The sequence below is a fragment of the Spinacia oleracea genome, chromosome 3, assembly GCF_020520425.1.
Source record: "Spinacia oleracea cultivar Varoflay chromosome 3, BTI_SOV_V1, whole genome shotgun sequence".
NCBI lineage: Eukaryota > Viridiplantae > Streptophyta > Magnoliopsida > Caryophyllales > Amaranthaceae > Spinacia > Spinacia oleracea.
In genome coordinates, this window is record NC_079489.1 from 94,360,356 (window position 1) to 94,387,023 (window position 26,668).

General features: G+C 35.4%; 1 long non-coding RNA gene and 1 pseudogene across 1 annotated transcript; one reads left to right on the top strand and one right to left on the bottom strand.

Moving 5' to 3' along the window:
* The first annotated feature begins 1,662 nt into the window (after positions 1 to 1,662).
* Positions 1,663 to 7,040, top strand: LOC110776194 (uncharacterized). Its single transcript, XR_008930744.1, has 5 exons — positions 1,663 to 2,334; positions 2,421 to 2,549; positions 4,666 to 6,664; positions 6,743 to 6,873; positions 6,995 to 7,040. It is a non-coding gene; the product is annotated as an uncharacterized lncRNA (long non-coding RNA).
* A 534-nt stretch (positions 7,041 to 7,574) lies between these two features.
* On the bottom strand, positions 7,575 to 22,947 carry LOC110776191 (uncharacterized; annotated as a pseudogene).
* Positions 22,948 to 26,668: the final 3,721 nt, after the last annotated feature.

Sequence of the window (26,668 nt, forward strand, 5' to 3'; positions counted from 1 at the left end):
TAACCATTAAAAACGGAGCTGGAACTGGCGGGACCACTAAGAAACTTAACACCATGCAAAGGTCGAGCAATATTAGGGGGGAAGACACCCACAAGCCTGTTTCGAGGGTCTTTAATAGGACAGAAAACTTCAGTTTTGTCCACGTTGAGGTGCAACCGGAAACAAGGCCCTTCCTCCATAATCCACTACAGAACCTTCCCCACCACCAAGGTGTACCCAATAACATTACCATGATCCAAATACCAAGCCTGAAGAGAAACATCAAAATTGTCTCTAATATTACACACCAGGGGTTGTAAAACCAAAGCAAAAAGCAGAGGACCAAGGGGATCACCCTGCTGCACCCCTTGAGACGACCATAAGGTGTTATTGGAGTAGAGTAACAGAATTCAACTCATCGCGAAATGGCCGGACAACGAAGAAAAACTTCACGTAACATTACCGCTCGATCAACTAAATTGAAGGCATTCCAAAAATCCACTAACAACATTGGAAGAGCCACATCAGATCTAAGATCCTCAATAACCGATTCACAACATGAAGAATTTCCTCACCACCTGCAGAAACCCCAACACCAACTTGAAGACCATCAAAATAACTTCCCAAAGATTGGCCAACCATAACAACACCGACCTTCAAAGCCAGACGCCGCCAAACAGTACCCACATCTATAGGACGAATACCACCACCAGGCTTGACAAGTGGTGTGAGAGGAGCACTGGTGATATACTCTCCCAAATCCATAGGACATTTTCCACCTAGAAAGATATTAACCACCCCAGAAATAGAGTCAACCAACTCATTTGAAACAGCCACAACAGCACCACTCAAGCAATCCATAAGGTCTTGAGCTCACAAACCGTCCCTCCCATGTGATGTGCCACGTGGAAAACTCCTAATCCGGTCTTAAACAACAGAAAAAGTAGCGATGAGATGATGGTGATCAACAAGTATATCAAGCAAGGTCGGAGCTGGAAAAGAAGGGTGTTTTAACTGTACGTAAATCCGCAAGAGTAGCCTCATTATAAGGTGCAACGCCTATAAGTACCAATATTATTATTTTTTTATTATTATTGTTATTATTATTATTTATTATTATTTTATTATTATTATTATAAGAAAATAAATCGTTTACACAAAGTTGGATGGGAGCTTAGCAACTAACTAAGCCCCGACACCTTTAATCAAGGCAAAACACAACTTTTGAAAAAGAAATGATCGAATGTTAGCATTTGCCTCATTATTCTTAGTAGCCCGTGTGACCCTAGATCAAGCAAAAGAGGATGCAAATATTTCTAAATCAATAAGCAAGTGCACGCTAATAGATGTCCAAAGGTCGAGTGAAAGATTCACATGCAAAGCTTCGAGAACTATGAATTTTACACCCCTCTTCCCCCCACAACCATTCTTACCGCGTCCCCTCTCAATATTCAAATCCACCCTCAAGGATAGCTTCTCATGACACCACGAAGGTGCCGAAAAAGAATAGAATTTCAAGAGAGAAAAGAACGCTTCATGACAATCTTGGCATGACTAACTCTCTCCATAGGCTTGACTTATTCCTCCCTCCACCGACAATGACTCAACTCTCTAAGGTGAAAGGATGTGTAGGGTGTAATGTTAGGCTAGGGTAAAGGGTGTGGAAAAAATTGGGATTTGGAGCTAAAACCTAAAGTGAAGCATCAAAATGAACTTAACTCAAGAAAATAGGACCAAAATCAAACTATACCACTTATTTGGGGTTCCCCCAAGCTTATTCAACAAACAAAACCAAACTAAACATCTTTTTCACTTTTCTCTTTTTTGTGTTTCAAGTGAAACTTTTCTATCTGCCTTATTTTTCTCTATTTTTGAGTTGCTTCACTATTTTAATTTCTATATATCACATATCAATTTTTTGGTTTGCTTCACTATTTTAACTTCTGTCATATATTGCTAATTCAAGTTTTTCCATGTCAATTTCTAATCCACTCAACTCAAAGCCACCAAATTTGACTTTTTTGTTTGCCTCAATTTTTTGGGTAACTTTTTGGGTTGCTTCACTATTTTAATTGGTTTGCTTCACTATTTTAATTTCTGTCATACATTACTAATTCAAGTTTTTCCATGTCAATTTCTAATGTCATCATCTGCCTTTAAGTTTTCCATGTTATACTGCATTCTTAATACAAAAAGAAAATTGAATGGGTCTTTTTAGTTTCTTTGTTTCGGTGTATACTGCTTACAGAGTATTTGCTATTTCATTTATTTTAGTTTTCGATTGTAGATAATCGGTTGTTGGGACGATAATTAGAAAAGTGGTGAACTTCTTCTTCTATGTTGTTACTACTCTAGGTATTATCTATTTCTTTCTAATTTTTCTGCGGTATTTCTCTTGAATTACTTTGTACTTTTCTGATTGCATAGTTTTAAATTTGCAGTTTTTGATTGTCAATAGTTCGTTGTTGGGACGATAGTTGAAGCAACTGGTGCTTGAAGCGAGTATACAGAGCAAGCATGAGGCTGATATGCGAAGAGAGAGAGCATTATCTTACGCATTCACTCATCAGGTATTATATTTGTATTTAACATATATCACTCTCTGTCTGTCTCGCTGTTTGGATGTTAACTTTTCTCTTAATAATAAACTTTGTGTGGGAAGATTAATTTGTAGGAACTGGTGCTTTTGTGCAGAAACTAGAAAGCCCTCCACATTAAATATTAAAAATTAAGGAAATTACATTGATGCATAGACTTGTGGATATTAATGTTGTTTTGTTTAAAATTTGCGCTTAGCTAAAAGCATGTTGAATTGCAATTTCTTGCTTGAGGCCTTATTCTACTTTCTTTTCCTTTGTAATTTTTTTGGTTGTTGTTCAGTTGTGGGAGAACCACACGATGGATTAGCATTAGGAAGCAGTAGGAAGTAAGCGATTATAATGCATCACTCTTTGCAAGATATTTTCGCTTGGTAATCTTTTTGGTGATATTGTGGAAATAGAAAGCTGGCCCTCAACTTCTTCCACATGGGATATATTGTAAATATAACTCAAAGCGTAATCTTTCTAATTGATTAATGTTGTATATAATACAAGATATTCTACTCTAACTCAACTCTAATATCATAACTCTACATATATTAGGATACTATTAGTATTAGTAGTATGGTACTACTATAACTCTATCTTTTTTTCTTTTTTTAAGGGTACTATAACTCTATCTTAACATATAGTATATATATATATATACAATGTGTTGGGGTTAGAAGCGCAAGCGGAAGCAAATGAAGAGATTGAGAAAATAGACAAGATAAAGAAAAAGAGATACACACAAACTAACGTGGGAAAAACCTTCAAAAGAGGTAAACAACCCACAAACGACGAACACTAATTATCCAATATATAAAAAGGGTACCACAAACGACAAACACTAATTATCCAATATATAAAGGGGGGGTATGAGAGTACAACCCCGAAGGGTACAAGATTATGGTATGACTCTCGAAGTTATATTATGGAGTATGGTGATGTGTTGTGTATTTATTTGATATTGTGTGTTAGTGATACAAAAGAGAGTATAATGGGTATTTATACTACAAGGGATAGCCTTGTCCTTGGAGCCCAAGTATTACAACCTTGGAGGCCAAGGGTCTTTAAGCCTTGGAGACCAAGTATTACATACTTGGAGGCCAAGGGTCTTCAAGCCTTGGAGACCAAGTAAATAATTAAATATTACTTGTAGTAATTAAAATTTGTGACATATACACAACACAATGGCATTATCAGGAAATTTGGTGGCATTGTTTTTCGTTCTTATGTCATAAAGCAAAAACGATGAAAGATTATATTTTCTATTTTGTTGGGATTGTTGCTTGGATTCAGATTTGATTATGAGCTGGAATTAGGTTTGGTTGGTCAGAGTTGGAATTTAGAATATATGTTTATCATGGACTGTAGCATATGATATGCTTGTCTAAGACTACAGGGAAGTCCTTACAACCATCAATTCCTTTTCCAAAAATAAACAATCAATTCAAGTATAGGAATCGTATTGAAGTTTTACATCGATCGATTCGAGTCCTTAACTGTGGGTTGTTTGCAGTTCAAGTATATTTAGTAGGAAGTATTACTAAAGGTTCCATTCCAATCCAATTTCTCCAGCCCAATCTTATATGAAACCAATTAACACCAACCCATGTACGATGCAGTAATGTCAGTGTTAACATTAGAGAAAGACTAGAGGCAAAAAAAAAATAGAAAGATATCATAAGCAAGAAATATGAACTATTTTAGTTGCGCTTTTAATTAGAAATTGTAGCTTTTATCATTGTTTCATAGCCACTCTATTTGCCATGTACTATGTACTACTTATTTTATAATAATAATCAACATCAATAGAGTCAATCTGTCATGTACTACTTATTTTTGTAATCAATATCAATATAGAGTCGATCCATCATGTAGTACTTAATTTATCATATAGGATATCAATATAAAGTTTCCTTATTTTCTGATTTGACGATCGTAACCAGGAAGGGATTCTAACATTTTAATATCCCGTGCTAATGAACCCTTAATTAGTGCTTTTTATGGACTCTAACTATAAAAATGTCATCACTGATTTTGAGATTGATGAAAGTATACCTGTTTTTTAACATGTTACTACTTTATGTATATTTGCAAATAGTTGGACTGGCAAATGCAATGATGAAACACTACAAGAGTATGGACGGATTGGAGGATGTTGTTGACATTGTCGGTACCTGTAAATATCTCTACATGTGCCTCTATATTGGTCGCTGCTTGTGGTGCCAAAGTAGCCCAGGTTGTAGCTCTGTCTTTGTTTCCCAATTGGTGTGTTGTGTGTGGGGCGGCGGGGTTTTAATGTCAAATTGAATCTGAATATCCGCTAATTATGTACAAATTACAGGGGCTTGTCTAATCCGCAGTGTGTTCATGGTATTGAATGTCAGTTGGCTCACCTAATTTTACAGGCTTAGATGAATGTGAGAGGAAAAGGTGGTTGGAGCTTACAGGGCGAGATACAAAATTCTCAATACCTGAGGAAGCAAGTGATTTTGGTTCTTGGAGGAATCTTCCACCAATGGAGTTTGAGCTAGAACTCCCTAATGTTTTGACAAAGGGTACTCAAAGAAAGGTGATTCCTGATACATGACTGAATTTTCAACTCAGACATTGAGGAATGGTCTCAGGAACGGGGTGGATCTCTCTCATGTTGCTAAGAAACAAAAGAAAGACTTTTACTCTAATGGTTGCATTGACAATGGCTTTCTACAAATTAACTCACATTCTACAATATGGTCTAATGAGCTTAGCGGTGTGATGAAGAATGTCTATGTTCCTGTCACAGCTGCAAAAAGTATATACAATGATGAAAAGGGGTTCTTGATTATTGTTAGCCTACTCTTTGCTGATCCTCAAAGGATGAGAGTTACATGAAATGGTAAAAGTAGCTTGTGTTAGCACAGCTTGCTCACCCCTGTGTGTGACTTTTGGATGGTTAAGAATGTACATATTGAACAATGCACATTATCAATTATAATATAGGATTATTGTTAGCATTGTTCAATATGTACATTTGTTTTGTTTCTTGACAAGGTTGACTTTTGGGATAGTTAAGAACTAGTATGATACCCGTGCGATGCACGACTTACGAAATCTTATTATTAAACTTGCACTACTCTTGAACAATTAGGATTTATTAACAAACTCGTCGTGATATAAAATTTATAGTCATAAACTTAGTACATAACACATACCTTATACGGTAAATAAAATGAAATCTAATAACAAAGAAGCTAAATGTCTTTTTGGACAGAAAATGATACTTCGTACAACACATTTATTATTCCGTATCATATTGGATCACCTTCATATAATATATACGTAGTAGAATAATTTCATAATGTTAAAATAAGAAGTGGAGATATAATCAAATAAATAAAAGTGAAAATATATTGAATATTAAAATAAACAAAGTGGAAATATATTGAATATAAAAATAAAAAAAGTCAACCATGTTTTACCAATTAGTCATTGTTATTATTACCAAGTAATATAACTTACCGTATTATCATTTCATTATTTTATTTTTTAAAAAAAAAGAAAAATAAAGAAGGGAAAGTGGATACTTTGTTTACCACCGACAACTTTGTTTATACTACTTAATCAACTACCATTATTGTAATAATAATAATAATCCCGTCAAAAATAAAATAAAATAATAATAATGTCTTAAAAATTAGAAAGTGGCTACTACTTGTAGCCCCAACATCGGCTCCTCGGCTCCTCCGCCCTTAACTTTCTAGATGCATCCTATCTTCTACAACTCCATAAGTTATCAATATCCATCCACAAACCATGATTTCATCATTTTGCAAGAATTTTTATTGCTTAAACCTAGATTTCATCATTTTAATATCCATATCATCCCAGCTTCACAAAATAATCGATGCCGAAGTTAGACCCAAATCAATTCAAATAGGAGAGAGAGTGTAGCTTAAATCAATCGACAATGGCGGTAATAGCTGGGTCTATTTTCGACACGGAGAAGTTAAAAGTGAATTGTCCTTCCTACTTTAAAATCGGTGCATGCAGACATGGCGACCAATGTTCCAGGCTTCACACAAAATAATCGATGCTGAATTTGATTGAAGATCAGTGAAGTAATTCTTGATCAAATCAATTATTTAATTGTTCTTTACTTTCAATATGTTAATTGTTGATTGAAATTGTTGTTTTAGGGGGAGATCTTGTCCGTTTTTTCTTGTTGCCGTGAAAAGTAAGCCGTGCGCAGTCGTAGCCAGTCAGCCAACCAGCCAGCCAGGTGACCAAGTTGCTCACATCAATCTCAAAGTCCAAGGGTCAGGGTCAGGTAATTTCCAAACAATTCTTTATTTGCATGATGGAGTTGCTAAATTTAAAAGAAATAACGTGAATTTTGTGTAAATAGTTAAATTTGAATTTTGAAATGTTGAGTTTGAAGTTTTGCACAGGTCCAAGAACTTGCGTATTCGATCTATATATTTTACTTATTTGAAATACGCATATTGCTAATTATGTTTATGGTCTAGTTTTTTGAAATACCGCTAGTTTGAATTATTTTTGAAATACCCATAAATAATTGTATGTGTATATCAATGTAGTACCTATTTATGTTTATCAGTTTGTATGTATCGTAAAAAGCAATAGACAATAATTTAGTAAATAAGACAATGAATGCTAAATTTGCTAGATAATTTTAAGTCTTGCAATCTATTATCTTTATCGCAATGGTAAAAGAAACTGTCAAAAATAAAAATGTCATGGTCTTTAACAAAACATAATATTAGAACAACCCACTTTCATAACCAAAAAAAATAAAAAATAAAGAGTTATCCATTGTTATCACTCCTTTGGGAACGTTCTTGACTTCTTGTAATTGCAAGAAAAGATACTTCATTTGATTCAAGCCATTGAGTAATGCACTACACATGTGAACATAAATGTAAATATTTGTGATATTATGGTCGTATCAATATATTTAGCAGAGAATGAAACAACCGTAAACATAATTATGAATGAAGCAATACCTTGTCATGGTAAATTTTGAAAGACTTCTTTGTATACTACGTTGTTTGTAGTATTATAAACCTGATTGTCCTTGTCACATATTAGAACCTTCAAACCTTTCTTGCTTGTAACTCGCGAGATTGCAACATAAAGTTGTCCATGGCTAAAAACGGGCTTAGGTAGATACAAACCAACATGTGAAAGCGATTGTCCTTGGCTTTTATTTATTGTCATAGAGAAACAAACTACCTACGGAAATTGCCTTCGTTGAAACTTGATCGGCAAATTGTTGTCAGTATCCGATGGACTCAAGACCATTCTTGGTATGAATACTTTATGTCCAATGTTACTACCTGAAATGATTTTAGCTTCAACAATATAGTTTCCTAGCTGAGTTATCACCAACCTGGTACCATTGCATAAGCTAGATGACTGATTAATATTTCTGAGAAGCATAACAGGAACACCAACTTTCAATCTTATCCGATGATTAGGTAAGCCAGAACATCTAATGGAATTAAGGAACTCAACTGGATACATGTCTTCCATTCCCATAATTGCGTCTGCCTGATCAACGGTGTCAGAACTTAGGTACTCTTTCTCTTCTCCTGGCATTAAGGATAGCAAGTAATCATTTATAGCTTCTACATTATCATGATTCGGGGCAAGAGTTGCTCTTTCCTGAAAGTACTTTGGATCCCATAAATTCTGAAGAATAGATGGATAAGTACTATCTACAATAGCTTTCACTGGATTGATTGCTTCCTTTATCAGGTTGTCATCATGAATTTCTATGGTACCTTCACCATCATTTGGCTCTCCGACCTTACCATCTCCAATTTTCAATATCCACTCTGAAAATTCTCTTATTTCATTATTGTTTGAATCTGATTGTCCAACTTGAAGCCTCATGTTTCTTGTCAACTTTAAGACCTCACAAAAGTTCCACAGATAAGATGAGTTGATTGTGGAAAAAACAATATCTTGTCTACTTCCCTTCGGAATAACCGGAAGGATTTGTCGGAAATCTCCTCCAAAGACGATTACCTTACCCCCAAAGGGTTTATCTGAGGGTCTTAGAACATCCCTTAAGCTTCTGTCTAGAGCTTCAAAGCAGAACTTATTAATCATAGGAGCTTCATCCCAAATGATAAGACTTGTCTTCATTAAAAGCTCAGCCAAATCACTGCCCGGTTTTATATTACATGTTGAGTCTTCTGTTACACTCAAAGGAATTTTAAACCTAGAATGGGCCGTTCTCCCTCTCGGAAGGAGAAGTGATGCAATTCCACTTGAAGCAACGGGTAGCACAATTTCTCCTTTAGACCTTATAGCAGCACAAAGAGTTCTCCAAATAAAATTTTTTCCTGTGCCTCCATATCCATATATGAAAAAAACACCCCCTTCACATCTTTCCACCGCACCCATGATTTTGTTGTACACTTCTTTTTGTTCATCGGTGAGACTTGAGAAAAGCTTTTCATGCTCTTGATGTAATGCTGCTTTATCATATTGCAATTCATCTTGGATCAACTTGTTTCTCCCCTCTGACATGATCATGACATGATCATATCATCTGGAAACGGTATCATCGGAAAATTTCTAAGTGTGTTGCCATTACTTCTCAAAAAAAATTCGATTTCAGATAGAGTGTAATTCTTTAGTTGGTCATCTGATAACTCCAAGTCTGCACAAAGTGTAAAGTATACATATTAAGACAAAAATAGTATATAGATGGTTTACAAAAAAAAGTCAAAAATAGTATATAAAAATTCTATATAGATATTTGATGGTCTTATTATATGTATTATTTGTATTTTATATAAACATAGTATACAGATTAATACAAAAATAGTAGTATACAAATAAGACTTGTGTCTTAATAATTAAAATAGTATTTATGTTACGTGACCATACTCTTTATAAGCTAGATTTGTATATAATATATTTTCTTTGGTAAAATAGTATTTATTTTATCTAATTATACTTTTTTTAGTTTCTACTAAAACGGGTGCTATGTATTCTATAACTTCAGATAAATAAAATAATATATACATTAGAATTTTTAGTTACCGTCAATCTGAATTGTCCGCCTTTGTCTGTGAAGAATATCGTCCGATAGTAAGTGCCATGTCGCATTCCATACAAATTCTGGCCTTGATAAACTATCTGACAACAATAATATCGCAAAAAGATTTCTTAAATAGTGTGCACTACCCCAAAAACTTGCTTCGGTGATGCCATCAATGTACTCTTTGTCATCATCCAACAATCCTCTTGCGTAGCAAGCTTCCTTAAAAGAAGGGTATACAACACCATTTACCGTTATAATATCTTCGTAACATGTTGGACCTTTGACATGATTCAATAAAATTCTCAAATAGTATTTTTCACCGCAACTTGGGGGCACATGATAGATTCTTCCAATAGAAAAAAAAAGTTGTCTATCTTGCCATTTACCTTCTTTCCACACAAATTGTGTTGGAAACTCGACATAAGTTTTTCTAGCTTTTGCACTTGTCTTGTTAAACTCCATCCATGCCAAGAATTGAGATTTCTCAACGTTAGGCTTATTCAAGACTGCATCTATGTAATCATCATCTTTAAACACAACATTTTGCTAACCGGGAAGATGAAAAGTCAATCTTTGAACAGATGGAGTTCTATATTGCAAGTCAAACCCAAAAATTCTCCATACTTCCTCACATGGCGAAATATACCTGCGTAAATATTGTAAAGTGGAATAAAAGATATAATTGAACCACATGAATTTTAGTAATTATGCACTGCAACCACCAATTTACATAAGTACATGTATACAAATATAAACATACCTGCAATCATAGTATGCTTGAATTTCATCTATATTATCCGGATTCTCTTCAGACCCTTTGGACATGGCAGCAGTGGTTCGATCGTTTCCCTTATTTATATATTTAAATAAGTACTTAATCGACCTGTGTTGATTGCACCATTCAATGTTGATATGGGCGCCATATTTTAAGAGTAATGCAGGATTATATGGAACAACAAATCTATTGTCTAGCTTTACTCCATTCTTTTCGATAAACCTTCCATTATCCCGTCTTCTATATTTAGGATACCCTTCATTATCAACACTTGTTTCTTTTAAATATTCCTTAGGGAAATGTTTTGAACACTTCCTCATTTTCATACATGGCGAGCTTTTATTTAATTCACCGCACGGGCCATGCATCATGCAATCTCCCACAAGTTTATGCAACTCAGGATTAGTTGTTGCATCAGGAATTTCGGCGTGAATGATTTTATCAATTTCTTCACCGTTAGAAATTTTGTCTTCAGGATGCAAAATAAGAAGAATGTGAGCATGAGGCAATCCACGCTTTTGGAACTCCGCTGTGTAGACCACTGCAAACAAATAATTTAGTGGAGTGATTTAAAAATAAAAAAACGAAAGGTATATTTCATGCAAGAATTAAAAGATTCAAACATATTAAAGAATAAGAGGACATATCAGAGAATAAGAGGACAGTAAGGAGAATATTTAAATGGACCTACATGCGTTAACTCTGAAGGGGAATATCTTTTGTTCCTTGAGATAACTTATTAGTCGATCTAGCTTCATTTTAAAAACTCTACAAACGATATCTGGTCTATCCTCTGGCCTTAGACCTCTCTTTTCAACAAATCTTGTGATTTCAGGCCACTTTGGATTACAAGTAAAAGTGATAAATAAATCCGGATATCCATACCACTTGCATATAGCCATGGCATCTTAATAGTTTTGCATCATATAACGTGGTCCGCCTGTAAATGATGAAGGTAAGACTATTCTCTTCCCCGTAGTGGAAGGATCTGTGTCTCCTCTCATAACTGCATCTGCGAGATTCTTATACAATTCCGCTCTTAGCTTTTTCTGATTTGTTCGAACAAAACAAAGTCTCTCTGCCTCGATCATTGTATAAACATCAACCAAAAATTGTTGAAATAACTTTTTCGACGATAATAATGTGGCAGCTTCATTGAGTCTGTCTTGAATGCGGAATGCAAAATACTCTCTAATACTTACTCTACCCCTTTTTCTAGAAGAAGCTCCATTAGTGTCCCTTGTTGGAATATCAACCCTAAAACCATCCTCACCATATGGAAATAACAATGGGTATTGCATAGCAAGGTATGATGGGTGTAGCTCAGATTGTTTTTCAACAATAATATCTATATCCCCTGAGCTTCCTACATCACCAACAATAAGCGTTGCCACTTCAGATGCACTTGGGAGATTGTATTGAAGGAAATAGTGCCATTGGTCTAAGTATGCATATAATATTAAGTCTAATAAATGCGGTTCAGTATTAATTAACAAGTTAATAATTCAGTGAGATCAAGTGAGCTGAATGCCTAGCTAGAGGCCGCTTTAGTTCAAGTGGAATTAATGACATTAATCCACAGCTTACTCTTGACTGAACCCGTAGGGTCACACAAATAGTACGTAAACGGATCAAGTATTTAATGGCATTAAATACTCCATCTATGTATATTCGGAATCGACGGATCTTGGTTTCAGTGGGAGCTGAGATCGTCACAAGGAAGAAATGAATACTCCGGAAACGATGATATTACCGGAAACGGAAATATGGATCGTATCGGAAATATAAATATTATCCAAGTCGTAAATGTTGCCGGAAACGGAAACATGGTACGTATCGGAAAATATTAATGGAAATGGAAATATTGCCGGAATCGGAAATATTGTCGGAAACGGAAATATTGTCAGAATCGGAAATATTATCGGAATTAGAAAATAATTCCGGAAACGGAAATATTAAATATTTGTTCGAAACGGAAATTAATTCCGGAATCGGAAATATTAAATATTTTTCGTATCGGAAATGAATTCCGGAATCGGGAATTTAATCGGAAGCGTATCGTACGAATTAGCATCGGATGAGGCCTGCCAGACGAAGGCCCAGCACGAAGTCGGGCCATCGCCCAGTAAGCCAGCGCGCCACAACGCACCAGCCAAGGTTGCGCCAGGCCCACCGCAAGGCAGGCCCAGCGCGCGCCAAGGCTGCGGCAGCGTGTGGGCCTCGTGGCAATGGGCTGCGAGTGCTCGCGGGCTGCGCGCGCACGCATGGCGCCCCTCGTGGGCTGCTGTGCGTGCGTGTGTGTGTGTTCATATACGAATCCTAAAGCTATCAGGATTCGATATATGATTAAATTCGTAATCCTAAAAGGATAAATTAATTAAATAAGAGTTCTACTAGGATTCTAGTTTAATTAAATCGTATCCTAGTAGGATTCCAGTTCCTTTTCCATACCTCTATAAATAGGTGCCTAGGGTCATAATTTATAGATACAATTGAAGTATTCTAAAGGTAAGATTTTGAAGAAAAATCAACCATACACTTGCACCTAAATAGCCGAAATTCCTAAGCAACCTTAAGGGCGATTCTAGTTGGTCAAGCTTAAGGCGGATCCGGACGTGCTGTGGACTATCTACGGAGGGACGACACTTGGAGTCCTAAAGACTTGTTTTTGTTCGGTTCGGGCGCAGCTAGGGAGGGCACGCAACAAAGTGTATGCATCTACACTATGCTAAATGATTATGTGTAAATAATATGCTTTCCTGGCTTTATGGTTTTTCCGCATGATTTATGTTTTGTCATATGAATCATAACCTAACAGTGGTATCACGAGCCTCTTATTATTTTCATAATCTAAATTGCATAAACATGGTTAAATTTTACAAATTTGCAAGGAATTAAGAGGGGTGATTAATTTTCGTAATTGTTAATTAATTGCAAATTGCGTTTATTTAATTATATGTACGCAGTTTTTCGGCAGTTTCTTCGTTACTCATCCAAATCGAGTGATTTTTGTGTCAATTCCGCATGTAAAAAGCATTCTAAAATTTTGGCAAAACAAGTATTTTTCGCCGAAACCCGTAATTCCCAAATTTGAAGCCTAACCATGACCTTTCGAAGGTTTTAGTTTTTCGAACGCAAAAGTTTGTAAATTTAAGATGTTAAATTAAATATTTGCGATTCTTGTTGATAAATCTTGAATTTTTGATTGACCTACAGTATATGTTTAACAAGTTTGAATGCCTAGCCTTGTTAATTATACAACCTAATTTGTAATTATGATTAATTTATTGAAATTTGAATAATTTAGAATTAATTTAATTTTCATAATTAATTAATAATTTAATTAGGTACCAATGATTAAAAACCACCATAAAAATTGTTATTTTATGTTAAAATTTTAATTTTTATGACCTAGATTTGAATCCATGTTAATCGGAAATCAATTAATTAATAAATTTTCGATTTTTCGCCCTAAAATTATAAAATTAATATGATTTATTAATTTGTCATTAATTTTGGAAATAAAAGTTTTAAATTTTATGAAATTCGCTCATAAAATTTGCACGCACAAAGCAATGGACGCTGCGTGTTACCCTTAAGGGGTGTTGTATAGTGCGGGCAAGCGACGACGAGCAAGGGAGCTCGTCGCCCATGCGGTACGAATGCAGCGAGCAAAACGAGTAGCACGCGAGCACAAGGCAACAACCCTGCCTTGCGTCGAGTGCTGCGATGATGCATGGGCGGGTGGGCGAAGGAGCAAGGCGAGCGAGCATGGCAGGCGCGCGCGCGCCGGCAGCGAGGGGTGCCTCGCAGCACGAGCGCTGCCTCGCCCAGCCTCGCCAAGCAACTGCTGCGCTACGAAGCAGCGAGCGATGCTGCGCGCAAGCGTGGCTCGGCTTGCTGCGTTTACGCGTGGCAGCTGCTCGTGCCTTGCTGTGCGATCACTCGTGAGGGGCGATGCTGCCTCGTGGACACGACGGGGCATGGGCGCAAGCCCATGGCCTCGTCTTGACCCGATTGATGCGCTTTGAATTTAAATTTTAAATTTTCAGTTCGGAAACGATTTTAATTAATTTTAAAATTCGTAATTTAAATTGTTTTCTTGGATTTTAATTTTGAATATTATAATTATTATAAATTTTATTTATACTAATTATTTTACTAAAATTAAATCTTGAATTAATTTAAATTCGTTTAGTTCAACTGAAATAAATTAAATTAATGGATTGGATTATAAATTTATATGAGCTTTAAATTTTAATTAAATTTGTATGTTTCCGGTTAGACTAGAAATACATTTTTATGTTTAAAATTAGTAAAGCATATGAATTTATTGGTTTAAGTGGGAGCATTTTTAGTCATAAGCTCTTGATTAGGTCTACAAATCCTTTAAGGTTAAACAACTTGATTAGAATTAATATGGACTGACTAATTGGTAGATTTTTGGTGCCCTTAATTAATTGCTGCAAATATTTATGTGATGCATAACGTGTTTTACTAACCAGCTATGTGGGCCATTCATGATAATGAATGGGTGAATGGTATATATTGTATAAGTACTGTTTTGCAGGTTATGGAGTGACTAGTATGGCCCAAATAGGATAGAAAATATGGTATGCATACCATTAACTTGAATGTAATTGGTCTAATGCACCAAATTTGTTTTTCAATTTAAATATGGTCTGCGTACCATCAAATAGTTGTAATTAGTTTAATTATAGCTTATCCTATTTGAAGAAAATGGCGCCTCCCACGGTGAAATTCAAGACAAAGTTACCATTTTCAAGACGGACTTTGAAGTTGAAGCTTCAAGATGAAGTCGGGCCATACTAGATCACATTTATCTTATGCATGCTTTAAGTTATTTATTGCTTTAAATATGTCTTAATTATGCATGAGATTGTGGCTTGATTATGTTGCATGATTAAGGATTTTAGTTCACTTAAAATCTAACCAACATAGTAAGAGCCTTAAGTTCCAAACTTAAAAATTGAGTTAAAAGGTGCCATGCCAAAATAACACTTACTTGGATATCCTTTCTTCATCGATCTTAGTAATAGTTTTCCGCCATAGCGAGGTGTTACTTATCGATACTAAAGGGGTAAGGTACACAAATAATTGTGAGTACATGTTAGTTGTGGTGAAACTCAACGATATAAGTAAGGAGTCCTTTTATGTCGTGGCAAAATCGATAGGTTTACCTAATAAGTTCTTAGACGTACCTATCAACCAAGAGTAGTTTCTAGACTATTAGCAAAAGGCTTTTGCTTACCTAAAATGTTTTAGAATTGAGTCAAAATACATAATGTGCTTAATTCTTCAATGGTTTTAGGGTCTTGGAATCATTTTATTCACACCTGCCGCAACAATAAATTCGAATAAAATGCTAATGACTTGTTCAAATTGCATGATTGCTTTAATTTTCAAGTTATTACTCATGATAAATGTTTAGACTTTGCATGCTTCAATGTATGTTTTAATTATTGTTTATAATTAAATATCTTGCACTGCAGTAAATCCTTTTAGAAAGGTAACAGTAAATTTCCTCGATTGGTAGTAAATCCAAGAACGATTCACGGAAAAGAGAGAAAGTGAGCAATTTAAAATGTACGTTTCTTATAGCGACTTTTATGGTTGTTTTCGAGTATCAAAATTGAATGACAAATCAATTGGTGCTTGTGAATTCAAAATACATTGTAGTTTTGAGATCATAAAGCATTGAGTTTAAACGCTCAGCCTTACCAATGGTTAACAACCTAATATCTTTGTCCATTTAATTCTCGAATGAGTCTAGTCCCTAGACATTCGAATAGATCGATGCTTAGAGAACTTTAGAAGCTTCTAGTAAGATCATCTAGTTGAAACAAAATATTCAACATAAATTAAATGGTAAGAACCTTGTTGGAGTGACATTGGACATGTCTAACAAAGTATAAAAGTCAACACTAAAGAATTCAATTCTTAAGATTATAAGAAGGGTACAAGAAATAGGAAAACAAGGAACAAATGAAAGGAATTTACGATTCCGTTTCTACCTATAAGTTTATGATTAAAGAGAAGTGACCTAGCAATCAAACTTCCTTGGTATCATATACCGCTTGAGGGTCTTACTTCGGTAATAACTCAAACAATGGAAGCTAGGCTACACTAATGGCCTACAAGTGGGAAATGAAGCATGTCAATGCTACATTAGTTGTAGGGTCATCTAGTTTGTTTTAAGTCCTTTCAAAAGCTGGAGCTTAATGGCTATTTTGTTCCATAATCAGCATACCTAAATTTCTGTTTTCAAACATAGAAAGACTCACATTCAAGAAAAACAAAAACAATGTTTGTTTGTTTATTTGAATGAAATGGTCATTTACGGGTTGAGTCAATATGCATGATTAAAACAAATAACTCTTTAACAATAAAAACTTCACTAGGTTCAAATCAATCTCTTGATTTGAGTTCCACTAATCTTTGGCATTGTTGCTTAGACCATATCAACAAGTTAACATTCAAAAGCTCTATTTTGATGGACTTTTGAAAGTTGGTTGATTTCTAGATCATTCAAGACGAGCTAGTCTTACTTGTTGAAAGTAACAAAAGATATGAACTATTGTTAGAACACCTAGACAATAGAGTTCAAAGCTAAAGAAAGATTTTATGACTTCATTATTTCACACAGATTTGAGTGAATATAGGTTTATTTACTCAAAGTGATATAAGTTTGAATCTGTTTGGCTAGTTCAAATATTCAGAAGTATAAAATCCACTTGGCAAGAAATCATAAAGATCTAGGTTAGATCATGTTGATGATTACTTGAGTCAAGAATGATCATCAATGATTGTGTGTAGTAAAATTCACAATCTAGCTCCATAAGATATGGCATATCTAAGTTGAAATGATCGAAGTCGATTAGTACTTGATTCGATCAATGATGGATCATAAAGACTTCTCTTATAATTTCTAAAACAAAATGCTCAACTACCACCAAACGAAACCAAATTCGTCAAAGCTATTGAAAAGTAATTTCAGAATATCTTTTCATAATATATCTACGGAGTTCCTAAACTCAGTGGGAGCTTAGTGTTTGTTATTCAACAAACTAAGGCCCAAGTATAGACATATGTTTTATTGTGATTTATTCAAATGAGACACAAGGGTATTGTTTCTACCACGAATTTTTGAGAACATAAAGTTTGTTTGCTCGAAATGATGTCCTTTTGGAGATTCGTTTCCAAAATGACAAGTGGGAGAAAAATAGACCTCAAAAGTCTTCGAGGCAAACAACAAACATAAACGGACATTCCGGAGGCTTTTCGAAGTTCTTTAGAAAATCCGAACACGTATTCTTTAAGGACTTTAGAAGTGGCTTTTAAAGAATAGACATCTCTTAGAAGACTTTACAAGTGCTTCAAGGAGAACAGAATACTCCAAGGACTTTCAAGTGGCTATTGATATTCTATTTGTTGATGTTCTATACTCAAGTAGGCATAGAGTTAAAGTCACTGGAACTATGATATTCTTCTATTGGATAGTGAAGAAACATAGAGTTCGGGTCAATGAAACTATGAGATTCTTCTATTAGATAGTAAAGAAACCTACAACTTGTAGTCAAACTATTATCATGTAGATTAATAAGTTTGTGACATGTAAGAAAGCTATGACGAAACCTAGATTCCCTAAAATGGTTAGAGGCCATATATAGACTCAAATGTTTAAATGGTTAGAGGCCATAAAACATACTCAATGTTTTGATGACAAAAATTGAAATTTTGTTGATTTGCAAGAATAGTTCCACACCTATTGGTTGCAAGTTTGTTTTAAGGATAAAAACCATCAAACATGAAATTGTGTTCACACACAAAGCTAGATTAGTTGCTAAAGGTTACAAGCAAATTCACGGTGTAGATTGTGTACATATGGAAATTGGATGACAAAACATATTCCTCAATCAAATGTTGGAAGAGAACTATGTACATGGCATGTCATAGGATTTGTGGATCCAAATAATGCTTGAAATGAATGCTAGCTTATGAAATCTAAGTACAGATTTAAGCAAGCAATTGGGAATTGGAATTGTATTTTAGTGAAGCTAATAAGTATTTTAGTTTCATAAAATGTACATGATTCTTATAGATATATAAGAAGTTTAGTGGGAGTACATAAAAACTTAATTGGTCCTATGTGTATCACACACATATCTCTCTATTGTGAAATAACATTCAAATGCTAATGACTTAGGTTTGAAATTATTCATCAATAATGGACCAAGGCGAAACTTAGTACATACTGGGTATTAAGATCTATTTACAAAGATCTTATGATATTGTTTTGGATTAAGTAATGGCATTTACTAAATCAAACACGAAAGACTCCATTGGAGATATTCGACCCATATGAATAAATCTAAGTAAAGAATGTTTGAACTATGTATAAGCATTTACTAAGTTAAACATCAAAGGATCTAGATTAGATTCTTCACCTATATTATATGTCAAAGAATTTAGCTGGATTCAATATCTACTGAAATTGAATGAGCTAAAGTTACATGAATAGAATTCAATTGGGAATTATTCTGGAAAAGAATTTATCATGTATGATATAATATGAGGATCGCCAAAAACGTATCATATGACTTTAGGCATGACGAACATATACCAATCTCTATTGATCTAAGTGAAAATCAACTAGATTGAAATCAAGAAAAACTTATGGTACTTGAAAAGGTACATAGGATTAGTTCTTGATTCAAGGAAATAAAGATATGCTAAATATTGATGCTACACGCATAAACACTGGTAAAGGATCAAGCAAGATCCATTTGGAGTTAACCATTGGCAAGGACGAGCTATAGAGCATCGTGTTTTGAAATGGCAACATGGATTGGAGACAATGAGTTGTTGCGTGGGAAATTAAAATATTAATTTCTATGTTCTGAGATACTGATGGAAAGTCTTCCACATATCTATGAACTGCTTGGATAAGCGAATCCAAACAAAGCATCACTAGCAACCTATACAGTTGAAGTAAAAGTAATTATTGCCTAAGAAGCAATGAAACAGAGTTGTTTATATTAATGAGTTCTTCATTGAACTTGGGAAGATCACATGTATGTTAACTTGATGGTTCTTCATTGCAAAATGCGTAGAACCACTATCGAAGTAAGAAAGACTAGATCACATAATAAACAAACTTAAAAGATCTTATCATCATATCTCGAAGAACATTCAATGAAAAGGATATTAAAATTGGCAAAGCATGATAACTAAACCTATGCAATAATTGAGAAACAACACTCACATAGTGGCACTGGAAAACAAGCATAGCTTTGAATTCCGCGAACTGTTTTAAAGATGGGTTTGAGGCCCATGGTTGTAAAACATTGGGGTTGAACATTTATCATATATAAAATGTATTTTCATATTCCATTTAATCTTGGTTTAGTATTAAATGATGAGTCCCTTCAATTTGACGATGTATTCAAGATAGACTGTCAGGACCAGTCCTGTGACTAAGAAATGTCTATCAAGTGAACTTGAATGTCAAAAGTTGAAAATGGTCCCTGGTCGGGGTTTTCTATAAAATTGGACGCATAGAAAACGTTAGACGACTGGAATGCAAGATGACTAATAGTTCTGTTTCTTGAACTATGTGGACATGGCAATGTCGTAATCATTTGCATAGATACTTACTTTGGGAAGACTAGTATCGGACAGACCTATGAAACTTTACTGTAAGAGATGAAAATCTGTCATAAGTAAATTTCATTAAAATTATTAGACACTCAATCCTCAACACCTGAGTGATTTGAGATTACTTGTTTGAGAACTGGTTGCTTTGACGTTGACCAACCGTCGCACCGTAAAAGGAGGCTATAAAGGCAACGCTCAGGTAATCACCTATCAAACGAAGTCTAATCTCAAGATCACAAGATTGGGATTGTCCTCCCATAAATCGGGATGAGATGCTTAAAAGTTGTACAAGGCCACTCGGAGAGCTAGAAACTATAAAATGCATGGCCGTGCTCGGATGAATCATAGGCTATGATTATCTGTTTATTTGATCAATTGAACTCTGAAACCGAGAAACACCTCTGGACATAATAAGGATGACAACTCTTACCTTATGTTCAAGAGCAAGCATCGAGCGACAAAGGAATTTGGTAAATGCACACTTGTCCCTAAGGACAAGTGGGAGACTAAAGGAAATAGTGCCCTTGGTCCAAGTATGCATGTAATATTAAGTCTAATAAATGCGGTTCAGTATTAATTAACAAGTTAATAATTCAGTGAGATCAAGTGAGCTGAATGCCTAGCTAGAGGCCGCTTCAGTTCAAGTGGAATTAATGATATTAATCCACAGCTTACTCTTGACTGAACCCGTAGGGTCACACAAATAGTACGTAAATGGATCAAGTATTTAATGGCATTAAATACTCCATCTATGGATATTCGGAATCGACGGATCTTGGTTTCAGTGGGAGCTGAGATCGTCACAAGCAAGAAATGAATACTCCGGAAACGATGATATTACCGGAAACGGAAATATGGATCGTATCGGAAATATAAATATTATCCAAGTCGTAAATGTTGCCGGAAACGGAAACATGGTACGTATCGGAAAATATTAATGGAAATGGAAATATTGCCGGAATCGGAAATATTGTCGGAAACGGAAATATTGTCAGAATCGGAAATATTATCGGAATCAGAAAATAATTCCGGAAACAGAAATATTAAATATTTGTTCGAAACGGAAATTAATTCCGGAATTGGAAATATTAAATATTGTTCGTATCGGAAATGAATTCCGGAATCGGGAATTTAATCGGAAGCGTATCGTACGAATTAGCATCGGACGAGACCTGCCAGACGAAGGCCCAGCACGAAGCCGGGCCATCGCCCAGCAAGCCAGCGCGCCACAACGCACCAGCCAAGGCTGCGCCAGGCCCACCGCAAGGCAGGCCCAGCGCGCGCCAAGGCTGCGGCAGCGTGTGGGCCTCGTGGCAATGGGCTGCGAGTGCTAGCAGGCTGCGCGCGCACGCATGGCGCCCCTCGTGGGCTGCTGTGCGTGCGTGTGTGTGTTTGTGTTCATATACGAATCCTAAAGCTATCAGGATTCGATATATGATTAAATTCCTAATCCTAAAAGGATAAATTAATTAAATAAGAGTTCTATTAGGATTCTAGTTTAATTAATTCGTATCCTAGTAGGATTCCAGTTCCTTTTCCATACCTTTATAAATAGGTGCCTAGGGTCATAATTTATAGATACAATTGAAGTATTCTAAAGGTAAGATTTTGAAGAAAAATCAGCCATACATTTGCACCTAAATAGCCCAAATTCCTAAGCAACCTTAAGGGCGATTCTAGTTGGTCAAGCTTAAGGCGGATCCGGACGTGCCGTGGACTATCTACGGAGGGACGACACTTGGAGTCCTAAAGACTTGTTCTTGTTCGGTTCGGGCGCAGCTAGGGAGGGCACGCAACAAAGTGTATGCATCTACACTATGCTAAATGATTATGTGTAAATAATATGCTTTCCTGGCTTTATGGTTTTTCCGCATGATTTATGTTTTGTCATATGAATCATAACCTAACATGTATTTCCTCCCATCAGTTCCCCTTTTCCCAATAAGTCTTAGTTTGACATTTTAAGAATCATTAGATTTAAAACGATCCCTTGCCATTCTGAAAGCTTGAGCAATAGGGTTATGTCGATCAAGCATCCTCTTGAGATCATTAATAAGTTCATCATCAAAATCATCAGGGTTACTGGAAAATTTAATAAAAAGAAAGGTTAGAATCTAATTTTTTTCACATATCATGCAGTATACATATAATTTTAGAAAATAAACATTAGAAATACGTAGTTGGCCTGTGTGTATTCTTCCTATTTGAAACCTCATTTTCTGTGTCATATATGTAGAGTTGTGCAAATTTCGGAGATGATCCCGAAGTTGGCAACAAACTTCCTAACCTGTGATAATTTTGACCATGTAATCTAAAGGTGTAAGGTCCTCTCCCTTGATTGGCTGTTGAATCTATCTTGCCACCCATTGATGTAAATGCGAACATCCCATTATAAGGTCTTATATTATCTAGAAATGCCCTACTTTTAGGGTCCTCATTCTTCAAAAGACCACAAAGTGGCGGTGGTGGCTCTTTTAGTATAGGTAGTAGCACTTTTCCTTGTAAACAACCACTAGTGGAAAAACAATCATTTGCGTCGCTATAATTGCCTCGCTCATTGTAATGTGTGACGCAAAAATACTAATTTAACTTTTAAAATAGGACTTGCGTCGCTGTTTTACTGGCCTATGACGCAAAATTACCAAATACGAGAATTTTTTGTCATCTGCGTCGTTGTTTTGCTAATCTACGATGAAATGTACCTCTTGTTTGCGTCACACCTCATTAACCTGCGACGCACAGCTAGGAATCTAGCTGGATACTGCGCTAGGTTTACGAAACCTCTCCATCACAATTTCTCTGTCTCCCCTCTCTTTCTCTTTCTCTTTCTCTTTCATCTTCCTCTCTCCAGATCTCCATTGTTGAGACATCAACCTTTCTTTATCTCTCCTAGATTTCAAATCTCCTCCCCAAACTTCGTAACTCTCCTCTCTAAATTTATGTTAGTTTGTGAATTTGAGTTTTTTTTATTGAGATTGTTTGAACTTTAAATTGAGGATGCTACTTCTGAGAAAGGGACGGGTGATGACGAAGACGCCGCCGTCGACGAAGATGCTGTTGGTTCTTCTTCTAAGACTACTATGGTCGTCATTGATCACTGGTATACCTCTCTTTCTTTCTCTTTCCTCTCTATAATTTTTTCCTTTGTTTTTAGGGTTTATGTGTTTTCTTGCTGTTAGATTTGTTGTTGGGTAGAAGACAATGGATTTTAATTTTCTGGGTTTCTTTGTGATTTTTTGGGTGATTTTTCCGGCTTTTCTTTAGTCAATTTTGGGCAATAATGTTCGTCATTTTCGACTCTTTTTGCTAGTATTTGCTGCCCTATTTTCTTAAAGATTTATTGATTTTTTGGGCAATTGTGCACGTATGTTGTTTGATTTTGTTGCCATTGTCTGAAGCTCTTTTGTTGGTAACTGATTATGTGAATTTTTTTGCTATCATTAGATATTTCATGGATAGAAGAGAATTGGGTTTAAAGAAAAATTGGTCTGCATTGTTAAATGTAATTCTCTGGTAATTGATTATTTGAATTTTTGGCCATCATCTGCATACTATCGTTTGAAATTATTGATTCATATCTTGATGCATAAAGTACATGGGTGAATTTAGAGTGGTTAGTGTCACTGTACAGTTCGACTTTGCATAGGGCTTTCGTGTAATTTGTGATACTAATCCTTCCCTTAACAGTTTATGAATCTGCTATGAATTTTTGTTTGAAGTCAAGCTTTAACAAATTGAGATGTATTACTAATTGAGTTTGCATCAGGGTACTATTTGTGTTCAATGTTGTTAGTAATATCATTAGGTTTTTTTTGTGTATATAAGATTGTGCTTTTGGCTTTACTATTCTTGGGATGAGGTGTGGGTGAAGGAGATGTTGGCTGAGAACTTCATTGTTGGGTTTTTTACAAGTGGGTTGTTTGATTTTTGATGAATTATGACCAATGCTTTCCATTACAAGTGGGTTGTTTGATTTAATTAAAAGAAATTAACTACATATTTTAATTTTCTACTCTACAGATTCGTTAATTCACTAGTCTTCTGTTTAATGTGTTTATTTGATTAATAGATTTTGCATTTCAAACAAATGAGAGAGAGAGAAATGGCAGAGGTCAACAAGAAGAGACGCTCAAGCCTTAATCCACTCTCTCCGTTCTTCTTATGCCGCCACTCCGACTAATCTCAAGGTTATCTCTTTCGCTCTCTTCACTTCTAATTAACCTTCTTTCTCTATTTTTATTTCCTGACTTTTTCTTTGCAGTGGTTGTTCTACAGATCATCGACCTATACAATGTTTATTCTACTCTACTACTCTAATCACTAGTAGAAAAAACCCTTATTGCAGCGGGCTTTTAGACCCCTGTTGCAGCGTACATCGTATGCTGCAACTGGGGGGCCTGCAACAAGTCTGAACTTGTTGCAGCGTACAAGTTCGCTGCAAAAAGTGATTTGTTGCAGCGGGCTTTTAGATGTACGCTGCAACAAGTGCCAAAAAATTGGCAAAATTTTGGACTTGTTGCAGCGTACATATAAAAGCCCGCTGCAACAGACTCAACTTTTTGCAGCGTACATTTATTTGTACGCTGCAACAAGTCTGAATTACTCAATTTTTTGCAGCGTACATTTATTTGTACGCTGCAACAAGTCTGAATTTTTGCGAAATTTTTTTCCCTTGTTGCAGCGTACAACATATATGTACGCTGCAAAAAAGCACTTTTGGCGGGAAAATTCTAATTTTGTTTAGGGATACCTAGAGTGCCTTGCACCAAATATAGAAACCTGTCAAAACAATAATAGAATAACGCAACCTGTATAACAAATATAAAAACAACAACTGGAGTTTTGTATATATCCCAAAACCAAAAGTGCACATACCGATACATTTAAATATATTTACGTTCCAATTTCAACGTACGCATACATTTTAACATAAAAGATTGTTCTATAACATCTAAACCAACACGATCAAGCGCCCTCAGGTCAATAATAAATACTTGGTGGTAAAAAACTTCGCCCATTGCTCACGAACCACATCAATTTCCTCACTAGCATAAGGCGCAGTCCTCGGAGTATAGACCTTACAAAAACAAAAAATTGATGGAGCATTAGATCGATTAAATGCAAATGAAATGTCACATTTTAACATTCAAGCAACTAATGACAATGTATTAATAGTCTAGAATACGAATCAATTAGTTACTTAATTACCTCATCTAGCCGGCCTTCATAGTCATGTTGTAACGTGACTATCTCTAACATGAACTTCATAACGTAATAGCCACACTCAGTTCCGCCGATTTGTTGAGCACACTGATTAAGAAACATAATACTTTATCTTGCAAGGCCAATAATTAATAAAAACAAAGCAAAAAGCTAATTAAGAAACATGTTATACCTCTATATGAATGGGTTTACACGACTTAAAACTCGTTTTATTCGGACAATGCCCACCATTGCACTTGTACACTTGGTATGCCCTAGAAAATTAACGAAACATGGGTACTCATGAATATGATTTTGGCTTAGGTTTCTTAAAGACTAATGTAATTTGTAAGCAAAAGAACTTACAAACTCAAGATTCCCCATGCATAATCTGTTCGACGTGGATCTCCAGCAGAATCGAAAATATATACATAACCTCTACGTAGGTCCATCACGTATAAATTCCAATGATTTCTGTATAATTTATAAATGATATATTAAATATTTAATAACAATAATAATTAATATTTTATATGAAACTTATATAATATAACACACTTACTCTTGATTATATGGGATTAAAAACCAATTAGTTAGGTTAGGATTACCCATCTTCTCCTTTTCAATTTCAGCTTGGAAAATGTTTTTCAAATACATTGTTGGCGCTCCAGGGTCGGCCTTGATTCTAGTGCTTGACATAATCTCGGGACAAATGAACGAAATCCGAGACATTTCAAATGATTTGGCATGATCGTGCAATAAACACCTACAAAATAAACAAGATTACACTATTAAGATCGATAAAGAGAAAAAACTTCAAAGAAATAATAGTTATATTAACAACAATAAAACATTTAATTACAATATGTAGACTTGGATCGCTGAAATGTTTAAGCACGCCCCGCGAAGGAACTCTCCTATATCAGACGCAGTTATGTATGTTTCTTGATCAAAATCCGAGTGCCAAACTGAGGCCGCCAATGGGATGGTAGTATTATCATATATATCATCAGGCGCCGAAGTCATGATAAACTGCAAGTATTTGCATGACGGGCCAAGACCTTGAATTGCATCGTGTACAAGTCCCGCTTTCTTGCTTTTGGTGGTTGATTCTTGTGTTTTACGATCACAACTACCCACGACCTCTAAGTTGGACTTAGGCTTAGAATTCGACTTCTTTGGATGCGAAAATTCCTATAACAATAGTCAATTAACATTAGTCATGTAATAAGAATCAAATGAGTCCTTAGGTTCTTTAGTTCAAATTTGGGAGCGAAAATGTCATTTTAGCTCAATATATGACCTATAACGACCCAACGAGCCTTAAATGTGCATAAATAGGTTCGAATGAGTTTTAGAAACTTAAAACTATGCATATTAGTCATGTAA